Raw genomic sequence first — 12,241 nt, forward strand, 5'->3', positions numbered from 1 at the left:
AACACAACCTAACATACTTGCTGTTCCTTTTGTTTGCATGATTCCTCCAGATTACCAGTATGGCTGATTCTTTCTAGTTACTGATCACAAATCAAATTATCACCTCTAAAAAGAAGTTAGGCCCTCCCTAACCATTTAATCCACAGTAGAGCTCAATCTCCATTCAACATTACATGGTCCTATTTTCTTCTTGGCACTCAGCACTACCTCAAACTATTGTTTATTATGTTTCCCCCAGTAGAATGTCCACTCCCTGAAGGCAGAGTGCAATTTTCACTGAAGACCAAGAACAATGCTGAGAACATGAGACATTCAATAAATACATACTGAGTAACAAATAATAACTAAATAATAATGCAGCACCTCCACTTAAAATGTAAGTTCAACTTGGTATTTGTTTTTAAACACCTGTAGACCACTCCACATGTAACGGTTATGAGCTGCATACCTGTAGAAACCTGGGCCAGCTGTTACCAAGAATCAGTGGGATGCAGGAAAGAAAAAACAGAGGTGTAAGGCATGCAAAATGCAATTCTGGACTTTGACCAATAATTACAGGTTTCTGGAAGAAAAGTTATTCAGGATATTTAAAGAGCATTACCAGAAGTAAAATCAAGTTTCAACTTTCTGTATAATAGGAGAGCTATTAAATCATATATAATATCTATAATGGGACAGAAGCATATCTAGAATAATAAAAATGGCTTTATCATAGTTCCCCTCCCCTAATATAAATAGGAAGGAATTTAACTCAGTATAGCACTTCTTTTTGGGAACTGGATCATGATGAACACACCAATAGGTACCAAAAGCACCTAATCAAAAATATAAACCACTGAATTTAGGATCTAGAGAAAACTAGAAAACCATCCTACACTTCTCATTTAACAATTGAGAGGACCTAAAGCTAAGGATGATTACCAGTAACGGCACAAATCTAATGAATAGCAAGCAATGCTAGATATAAAATTCAGATCTCCAAACTAGGGACTCTTCCACAGGATGTCATCCATAGAATGTTAATGTCAATCTACTAACATACTTTAATCACTATCATTTTTCATACTGTCACTTCTTTTCTTCCCATTGAAGTCCTAGCTCAGAGGGGGAAAAGTCAAACAGGATGCATACAATTATGCTCTAAGAAAACCATGTTACAGAAACCCCTCTTTGGAACAATAATAAAAGGTCTAAAAAATCTAATTAGTTCGATTACATCCGTTTTTAATCCCATTTTACATTTTATAATGAAAATACCTGCTGGCCATTCCTTTACTCTAAACATGTAAACTATTATTCTCTTATTTTAAACACAGGTATAGGTATTTCTCAATTTTATCTGTAGAAATAAAGTACTGAAATAAAATTTGTCAAGGGGTGACCTCCACTATGATATACTTTTCACCAAAATAAAATTATTTTGATAATATCTTTCTTCAAAAACCAACTCCAGTGAAAGAACATGCAAGTGACCAACAAGCACCAACAGGAAAAAAGTAACAGAAAGAGCCACACATACAAGATGCAGTACCTCTATAAACAAGGAAAGTCTCCACTCTTCCTGGTTTTTCCTATAATATTGTTCAGACCAATTCACAAACACCCTCACCAGTTTTTAGAATACTATCCTGAATCTTAAACAGCAAACAAATGAGCAGGAGAAAGATATCATTTGCCCAAGGTTAAATGACAAGAGGTGGGCAAAAGTAAAATAATTAAAGGCTTAACAAAAAATTAAAAGATTTCAGAGTAAGAGGGCTGCTTCTCATCCTGTTTTGTCTCACAAAGGCAACCAAAGACTGCTGTTAATATGAAAAGCAACATAGTTTATACTGACATGAAATTTTTTTACTAAAAACCACACAGTAGTAACAAACTATCAATGTAGATCTTCACCACAATAAAGCTAAAACTAATATTAGAGAACTTCTATGTAATATCGAAATCACATTCTAACATTTGAAAGCAATCTCTCTCTCTCTCTCTCTCTCTCACACACACACACACACACACACACACACACACGGGGGAGGAAATGGAACCTTAGCTTATCTTTTCCCCAGGCTGTTCTTTTTGGTTGAAAAGGACCCTAAACCAAAAAAAATTAAACATAAAAATACCAAGTGAAATAAACTTTGGATTAAGTCAGGTTCAAAAGCTAAAAGAACTATAAAATGAAGTCTATGTCAGCTGGCATCTTACCACTCCAGAGTTCTAAATTCATACCCCACATAAATCAAGAAACAGGAAAGCACACAATACAATGGAGTCGCCTCACAGTACCAACATGAACAAATTAAAAGAATACCCTATACTTCCCGGTATTTTTTTTTTTTAAGCGCTAAAACTCAGATTTGCGTTAATTAGTATCTGTAAAGATCTAAAGATAACCTATTTGAAAACTATCGTGACAAACCTCTGTTTCCACAGAACAGAACAGACATTTCCACTACAGCCTTGCCCCTGACTCTGACAAATTATTTAAGGACAATAATAAAATACTGAGCTTCTTTTCTAACGACCAACAAACCAACTCTACACAAAAATCTGACGCGTCTATATTTCTGCTGTTCCGCGGACGTTTCCCTGATCACAGAAGGCAACTCCCTAACCGTCAGGGCTGACTTAGCGCCCTCCAACACCCCGGGTGCGGGTTACCTTCATCACTCCATTGTCAAATCGCACTCCCACGCCTCAGTCCTCAGCCCCCTTCCTAGACTCCCGGGAGAGTCCAAAGAGGGAAAGAAATCCCCTCACCCACACTCCTTTACTGTGGGGTGTGGGTGTGTCTGTAGACGAAAGCTTTGCTCAAACACAATTAATTCTACTGCGGAGACCCAGACCCTAAATCACTGTGGAGCCAGCGATAACCGGCCGGTCGCCGACCCCAGCCTTCCGCGGCCGCAGCCCTTCCTCTTTCTCCCCTCCAGGCCGGCCCCTCCCCCGTTGCGCGCACGCGCGGCTTCCAATCGATCCCCTCCCCCCTAGTCCCCTCACCTTAATCATTAGCTACCCTCTTCCCAGAGTCCGGGAAAAACTGGCCCAGGAAGGAAGACAGGAGATGGAAGAAGGGTAGAGGATGCGTCGAGAGCCAGTGATCTGAGCCCCAGATCTCGGCCTAATAGGCCCCTATAGTCAAGAGCTACGTCTGTCACCGCCACCAAACCGTACAAGCGGCAGCGCCTGGTTCGGCCCAGTTCACACGGCTTGGGTTCAGAATGCCTGATTTGACCCCACAAGAGCTCCTTCCCCGAAACTGTGGGCGTTTCTGTGCTGCGCAGACCCAACACCTCGCCACCGTCGCCGCCACTGCTGCTGTTCCCCTGCCGCCGCTGCCGCTGCCGCCGCCTAACCAATCCCTCCTCTACCGAGCGAGCACGACACTCAGAGTCTTTTACGACAGTTCGGAAAGTGAGAGCGCAGTAGCGTTCACGCCTCCATCTGTTTCTGCGCCTGCTCAGCTTCTTGTTTCTCAATGTCCCGCCCCTTCTTACCCAGCCCTCCCCCTTTGTACTCGCTTTATGGAGTCTATTAGCGAAGCAGAGCGGTTTAATACAGCTCATTATTTTGTTTTCCTTGCTGATTGTGTTCTATATTTTCGCAATATACTATTTCTTGGCTAATTTCTTCGTAACTTAAAAAAATACACCTAACCACAGAATTATTGATTATAGTTATGGTACGATTAAACAAAAACATCACGGTTTACTGTCTTTCACAAGAAAATGATACCCACATCATACTTGTTAATGATATAAAGATCACAGCACCCCGCTCTCAAAGTGAATTTGCTTCCAACATCACATCAAAGGTAGTAATAGATATCCTGGGAAATGACTGTACAATCACATACGCCTTCTTAATTATTTTATGAAAAATCAGGAGATAGCAAATGCTTCATTATGTGCCTTAGGGGGATGCAGGCAAGGAGAATGCAGGCTTTGGAATCAGTCATACAGACTCCCTTTCAAATCCGGATGATGCCAATAAACAGCAGTCTGATTTATCAGACCTTTATAAATCTTCCCCCAAAAATTAAATGTCAATTATACCTCCTTAAAAATAAAAGTGTATCTTAAACCAAAAAAAATTGTTTCCTTCTCTATAAATTGAGATAACATTTACCTCAAAGAGTTCTTCTGAGATTAAATAAGTTTATAAATGGAAATATTTATTTCCACTCAAATGTTCAATAAACATTAATTCCCTTCCTTTGTCATCAACTATCATTTTCAATATGCTTTCTTTTGTTCACTCATGTTCTCCATATTGTTCTGTGAATAAAATATTTTAAAATAATAATAATAAACCAGAAAGGATTGCAGATTGTGTGGGAAAACTGGTAGAGCATTGCACTAGGAAATTTTCTCAATCCTCCTATTTTCTGTCTCTAAGTATAAAATTCTGCCTGAACCATCTTATCTACTGCCATGATTTCAATTGTTATTGACCCCTGACTTCTCAATGTTATGTATTTCCAGAACTACATTTCCAGACCTAACATTTTTCCTCAAGCTATCGACCTGTGTTCTTCAAAATGGTAGACACGACCCACATGTAGCTATTGAGCACTTGACATGTGGCTAGTACACATTGAGAAGGGCTGCAAGTGAAAAATATCTATGCAATTCAAAGATACAATATAAAAAAATTTCATAAAAATTTGAATAATTTTTAATACTCATTACATGTTGACATGATATTTTGGATATATTGAGGTAAATCAGTGGTTCTCAATCTGGTACAGTTTTGTGTCCCCACTTTGGGTTGCTTAGCAGTATCTGGAGACATTTTTGATGCTCACAACTCCAGGGAAGGATGACTACTGACGTCTACTAACAAGAGGCCAAGGATGCTGCTAAGCATCCTACAATGCACAGGTCAGCCCTCCACAACAAAGAATTACCTGGCTGAAAATGTTAATAGTACAGTTGAGAAATGCTGGGGTTAAATAAAATAAACTATTAAAGTTAATTTACCTGGCTTTTTTACTTTTTTTAAAATATAGCTATTATAACTTTAAAGTTACATTTGTAGCTCACATTATATTTCTTTTGGACAGTGCTACTGATCTAGATCCATACAGCTATTTTACTGATGTGTCATTTCCACTTTAATGTACCACAGTCATCTCTAACACATCATGTTAAAATAAATAAATAAATAAGTGTAGTTATATTGTATTTACATGCCATACATTTCAGTCTTTCCTGTCTCAGTCAATAAGACCAAGTTAACTAACTAGAAACCCAAAAGTCATCTTTGACTATTCTCTCTTCCTCACTCTCTAACTCTAATCAGTAAGTCCTTCTAATTCTGTTTCTGTAATATCTCAAATATTGAAAATGAACCCATTCCTCTCAATACTCTAGACCAGTCTAGGTTTTTAGTATCTTTAGTTTCAAGCAGACATTGTATTCTAAGGGCACACACCAAATACATGATCACTGTCTTACTTGCAGTCTTTTCCAAGACCCAGAAAACAAAGCTATTATTTACACTCTAATGTGGAAGGGACAGGATGGTGTAATAGTGCTCTAAGAACACAAAGATGAAACACCATAGTCAAACCAAGAGGAAGTGATGTTCAAACTAAATTTTGCAACATAAATGAAAACAGTTAAATGAAGCAAATAGAGAGGACATTCCAGGCAGAAAGATTAATACATGCTAAGGTACAGAAGTAGAATGAAACAAATTCTCTAGTAGGATCTACTAAATGTGTCATGCAGAGAAACTATTCAGAGATGAGGAAAGAAATGTAGAAAGAAATGGGTTACGGGGGAGTCTGGGTGGCTCAGTCATTAGGCATCTGCCTTTGGCTCAGGTCTTGATCCCAGGGCTCTGGGATCAAGCCCCACATAGGGCTCGCTGCTCAGTGGGAACCCTACTTTCCCTCTCCCACTCCCCCTGCTTGTGTTCCCTCTTTTGCTATGTCTCTGTCAAAAAAAAAAAAAAAAAAAAAAAACTTAAAAAAAAAAAAAAGAAATGGATTACGTATGGTTGTCTTTGCTAGGATGAGGAGTTTCAACTCTTTTATACTTAAGACTATGGGAAGCCATGAAGGGAAACCAACCAGAGAAAAAAACAATCAGATGACTATTAGATACAGCATTATATAAGCAGAGTAGAGGGTGGATTGGAAAGAGGCAAAAACAGAGGAATGAAGACCAGGGCTAATGGCAGGTAAAAAGTGATGAGAGCAATGGAAATGAGAATGAGAAGGAAGGGATAGATACAAGAAGAAGATTAAATAACTAATTGGATATAGGAAGTAAAGGAGAAGGAGAATCTCAAATGCTTCCGATTTATGGTAAGTGGTTGGGTGGAAGTGCCATTCAGGAAAAAGACACAGGTTTGGGCTTTGGGGATGGGATGAAGGAGAAGATCATAAGGAAATGATTACTTCTTTATTGAGCAAGTTGAGTTTGAGGTATCTAACATTTAGCTAAAGTGGACATTTCAGTAAGGTGCTGGATAAATGGGTTTGGATCTCAGGAGAGGTCTGTGCTAAAGACAGGGATTTGACAGGGATTAACTTTTAATAGCTGAAGCAATAATTTTGGTGAGGCTACCCAGTATATAATGAAAGGAGTCAGATACCTGACAAAGGCTGTTATTTTAAGAGTTGAAGAATGAAAAAAAGTCCCAGAAGGACAAGGATGCACCAGAGTAGAGGGAGGAAAACCCAAAGAAATAGGTAACAGGCCATGTGAGAAAAAAGTTTCAGTAATGATGTGGGTGATCAAGGATAAGAAATTTCCATTAGTCCGGCAAGAAGGAGATCTGTAAACAAGACCAGTTTCAGCAACTGATATACATTTCGGAATAGAGGTTCTCAACGGGGTTGATTAGAACCCCCAAGGATCATTTGATAATATCCTGAGATAATTTTGGTTGTTACGACTGGGAAGATGTTACTGATTCCAACATTTAGAGGCCACGGACATTGCTAACCATCCTATAATGCAGAGGACAGCTCCTACAACAAAGTAATATCTGGCTCAAAATGCCAGTAATATTCCAGCTAAGTCTTGGTCTAGAATGGATTGAACAATGTACTTAGACAAGGTCCAGTACTTTTTCATGAAAATGGTAGTAAATAGAAAAAGAAAGATAGACATATATTTTAGCAGGATACGGAGTCAAGAAAGGGAAGACTTGAATCCTTTCAGTATGCTGAAGTGGAGAGAGCAGCAGAAAAAACGAAATGGAAGATACTGGAAATATAGGGATGCTCTATGGAGGCAGAGGAAATGGGATTCAAAGCTCAGATAGAAGCATTAGCCTTGGATAGAAGAGATACTCATTTCACCAAAACAAATAAGGAGAGGGAAGAAAGGATTGCAGAAATGAACAAAATTTGTTGGCTTCTTGGGGGGCAAGTCAAGGGTTTCCTCAATGAATGACCTTGATTTCTCTGTGAAACATGAGGTAAGGCCATCTACTAAGATAGCAGGTTTGGAAAGGCTGGGTGTAGGGTAATTAGAAAAGAGAGATTTTAAAAAATCAGAATAGTGGACGCCTGGGTGGCTTAGTTGCTTGGGCATCTGCCTTCGGCTTAAGTCACGATCCCGGGGTCCTGCGATTGAGTCCCTGCTTAGTGGGGAGCCTGCTTCTCCCTCTGCCCCCTGCTTGTGTGTGCTCTCTCTCTCTCTCTGACAAATAAATAAAATCTTTAAAAAAAAATCAGAGTAGTCACTATCATGATGGCATGGCAGACAGTAGCCAAACTACAAATCAAAGGCAGGAAGTAAAGAGCAGAAAGGGGGTGTGACTGAGAGGACCAGGTGCCATGAAGTTGTATTTACAGAAGCAATGGTAGATTATAGGGGTGGGAGAGATCTCTCACCTGAATTACATACAATTTCCTGTTTTCTATGCTTCTGCTCCAACCACCATTATCATACCACTTCTAGTGTAACATCGAACCACTATCAGAATACGGTAGAAACTGATTCAGGGGTGCCTAGGTGGCTCAATCAGTCAAGCATTTGCCTTCGGCTTGGTTCTTGATTCCAGGGTCCTGGGATCTAGCCCCACGTCAAGCTCTCTGCTCAATGGGGTGTCTGCTTCTCCCTCTCCCTCTGCCTGCCTCTCTCTCTCTCGGTCAAATAAATAAAATCTTCTTTAAAAAATAAAAGAAACTGATTGAGACACTAAGTTGCTTAAAATCCCTCAAGGATGTTCCATCACCTTCACAATGAAGTCCCAAGTCCTTAGCTTGGCAACTAGAGCTCTTCAAAATTCAGAATTTCCAGAGTCACTTCACACCACCCGTTCCCACCATCCTACTGCTTGCCCCTGCTTAGATTTGACCAAACTTCTCAAACTACTTGTAGTTCTCCAGAAGAAATACACTGTTACAATATCTACCTGCCTTGGCACCTCCTATTCCTTCTGTCTCAAAATATCCTCCCCCTCTCCTCCATATCCCTCCCTCCTGCTTTACCTATTTAGCAAACTCTTATCCTTTCCTCAAAGCCCTCTTCCATGAAGCATTTCCTTACCTCGATTCCCCATTCTCACAATAGAGCTAATCATCACTCCTACCTCTGTACTCTCTTCAATCTTTGTGTACACTTCCATTCGAAGTGTTATATTTATACACACCTGTCTTTTCCAAAAAAAAACTATAAAAAAACCCCAAAACACTAAACTAAAAAAAAAAAAAAATCCTCCTCCCTTCAGTAGAAAAATATTGCTGAATAAATATCTACTGAATTTATGGAATAACAAGATTGGGTTCGGGTTCTACTCTCAATTTTGCCACTAAGAAACCAGAAATCCTTAATCTTAATTGAATCACTTAAATGGTTCCAAACATTAATTTTACTCCCCTGTGGAAAGATCACACCACCCAACATATAGTCCAAATCAAATTCTGCCTGCCTGCAACTGTGCAAAATAATGTCTACCAAATTAATCTGCATATATGGGCCAGCAGTGCCTAACTATGTGGTAGGCTGGAATTTGAGAAGCTTGCTCTAAACATGGAAATATTGAGCTGAAAAAACAAAAGAAAGGAAAGCTGAATTAATGGGTTACCTACAATAAATGGAAAAAGGAAAAATTCTACAAATTACCAAAGTCAGGGGGAAAGACTGGCCTACCCACCAACAATTGCATACTTCACAATTGCATACCAGTTCGCAAGTGAGAGTAACCGATTGTGGGTCAGCTTTACGAATTCTTTGGAAGAAAATGCAGCAAAGTTTGGAGATTTAATGTAATGAGATAGGGAGACCTTGGGAACTTGCTGAAAATATTTACTGAACCATTTCCCCAGATGAAAAGGTTTACGAAGAATTAAAGGACCTAAGAGATGCACTAGTCAGAGCTCTTAGTGATTCGCAACATTTTATTCTCCAATTAATGTACGAAGATATGTCTGAACCTTGAAACTGGAAAGATAATTTTATAGATTCTACAGCACTGCTGATTTAGTTGAGGCAACAGAGGACCTTATTAAAGCATTATATATAAAACTTAATTTTAGCTTATAAAATTACAAACACAGACTGTGTTTAGTTTGAAGATTATCATCTTTATTATACATACAGAGGCAGAAAAACAGAGAAACAGAAGAATCATTAGAGACAGCACTTTCCTACTACTAAACTACTCTGAAGTTATTTTTTAATCTGTTGAAACTATTTTGAATTATAGACTGAAAAATTGAGGAGTTATTTGGTGGAGGGATAACATCAAAAGAGTAAAATTTTGATGAATTTTTATAATTTTTAAAGTTTCTCTGACCGCTTTTGGAATGCAACCTTCAAGATACATTTAAATTATCAAGCACTCATACTATCCACGTGGCTCAGTTTCTAAAAGAGTGAGTGAGGTGACAAATTATGGACTAGCAAAGAAACATAGAATGCCTGGAATTTTGTAGACAAGCATTTGAAACTTCAAGTATCCTGAAATATTTCTGGTTATCTGGCCAAATGTTTGAGGGCATGCTTCTATGAAGTATATTTTCAAATAAAACTCGAGGAAAATGAAAGAGAAAGCCACCACTCACCATGGTCACATAACCGTAGTGTGACAACTGAGTTGTTTGGATTGATTGACAACTGCTCTCAGAAATATTTTACTCTGTCAATTACCAGTATTTTTATATTCTTAGTCAAGGTTGGTAACAGGTTTATTGGTAAAATTTTATACTAAGTTGTTTTAACTCTTTTTGGAATTCTTTTGCAGTGCTACTCTTAAAATCCATAATTTCTGAAGTACTCTCTTCTGTTAGCAATAAAAAAATTCACAAGTTTCTGATCATTAAAACGTTTAGGTTACAGGGACGCCTGGGTGGCTCAGTGGGTTAAGCCTCTACCTTCGGCTCAGGTCATGATCTCAGGGTCCTGGGATGGAGCCCCGCATCGCATCGGGCTCTCTGCACAGCAGGGAGCCTGCTTCCTCCTCTCTCTCTGCCTGCCTCTCTGCCTACTTGTGATCTCTCTCTCTCTGTGTTGAATGAATAAATTTTTAAAAAACTTAAAAAAAAAAAAAGGTTTAGGTTACATAATCTCCAGCATCAGAGCTCTAACATTTTATGGTTTCCTTCAGACCTAGTAAGGTTTATATGAACCTTGTGAATATTACAGTTTCAAGTGTGATTTTTTTTTAAAGATTTTATTTATTTATTTGACAGACAGAGATCACAGGCAGGCAGAGAGAGAGGAAGGGAAGCAGGCTCCCTGCTGAGCAGAGAGCCTGTTGTGGGACTCCATCCCAGGACCCCAGGATCATGATCCAAGCTGAAGGCAGAGGCTTAACCCACTGAGCCACCCAGGTGCCCCTCATGTGTGATTTAGATACTGGCAAATTATTTGCAAATTCAGAACAGGAAGTAAAGATGTTTCTATGTATTTGCTTGCTACTCATAGGTCATGTAGTTTTCCCCAAACAGCAAATGTTTCCTGAAACCATACTGGTATTTGTTTAACTGCCTAATATGTATCTTGACTATAATTTTGGGTTATGGGATTGCAAACAGAGACCGTGTTTCAATTATAGATTATACAGTACATTTGAAATACAGATATAACGGGGGAATATTCATAAGGAAATACACAGAAGAAAAAAGGGAATTAAATAAAACTGCCCATGTAATGAAAGATTTTAAAAATATTCAACAACCTCATTCTGACTTTAGTCAGATGTACTAAAGTTGTACTAAAGATGACTTTTAGTACTCAGTGCTTCTGGTAAGATTTTAATTATTTTTACATTTTGCTACAGCATAAGTCATTTTTACACTACTGTTTAAGAACATTGAAAAGATTATTTCGAGATTTTAGTTTAATATCTTACTTTGAAATTTGCTCAGAAAGTTCAGAAAATATAAAATTGGTCAAAGTTGATTATGACCAAACTCTGAAACTTTTATTTTATCTGGATTATAAAGATAAATAAAATCATTCTACTCTGAACACTCCAAACACTAATTCAGGATTGAGTTAAACTAGGAAATAGTGCCACCTGCTGAATAAAAATTTCTTAAACATCTCAACATGAAGTTCATTTTTCAGACCACCTAAAGTTCTAACATTTTTTTTCTCAAAGATGTACATTTAAGATAATCTTCAAACAGAAAATTTTATTTAAAAAATTATTCAGCTAGGGGCTCCCGGTCAGCTCAGCTGGTAGACCATGAAACTCTTCATCTAGGGGTTGAGTTTAAGCTGCATGTTGGATGTACAGATTACTTAAAAATAAGATCTTTAAAGAGAGAGAGAATAATTGTAAGTCTACATGTGGCATGGTCAAAACTTTCCACGCCTCTCTTCACCATGTAAAAAATATATGGCATGTAAGCCTTGAAATTAAAAACGATAGGGACTTCTGAAAAGAAACAGACTGAATTGGTTGAGAGGAACTAGAGTAGAGCAGCTGGTACGAAAAAAAACTACACCAAATACTTCACATTCAAATCCTTACAGGCCCCACCTGCCCACAGCTGTCTGGCAGGAGGTATCACCTTTTCACACAGACTTCAATTAGTTTTGATGTAGTACATCATTTAAAAGTATTTATTTTTTAAAGATTTTATTTATTTATTTGACAGAGAGAGATCACAAGTAGGCAGAGAGAGAGGAGGAAGCAGGCTCTCCGCCGTGCAGAGAGCCCTATGCCGGGCTTGATACTAGGACCCCGAGATCACGACCTGAGCCCTTCGGTTGAGCAAAGGCTCAACCCACTGAGCCGCCCAGGCACCCCTTAAAAATATTTATTGACA

General features: G+C 38.5%; 1 protein-coding gene across 2 annotated transcripts in view; it reads right to left on the reverse strand.

Annotated features, from left to right (window-relative positions):
* Positions 1-3,325, reverse strand: part of RNF111 (ring finger protein 111) — an 89,345-nt gene extending 86,020 nt beyond the window's left edge. Inside the window, exon 1 of one of the 2 annotated variants that reach the window (XM_032864835.1) lies at positions 2,998-3,325. The gene's annotated coding sequence lies outside the window, so the exon portion shown is untranslated. Of the gene's footprint in view, positions 1-2,658; positions 2,784-2,997 lie in introns of those variants that run through there. The other variant, XM_032864836.1, reaches the window with a different exon arrangement.
* Positions 3,326-12,241: the final 8,916 nt, after the last annotated feature.

The sequence above is a fragment of the Lontra canadensis genome, unplaced genomic scaffold (genome assembly GCF_010015895.1).
Source record: "Lontra canadensis isolate GAN:19392208 unplaced genomic scaffold, GSC_riverotter_1.0 scaffold28, whole genome shotgun sequence".
NCBI classification, from domain to species: domain Eukaryota; kingdom Metazoa; phylum Chordata; class Mammalia; order Carnivora; family Mustelidae; genus Lontra; species Lontra canadensis.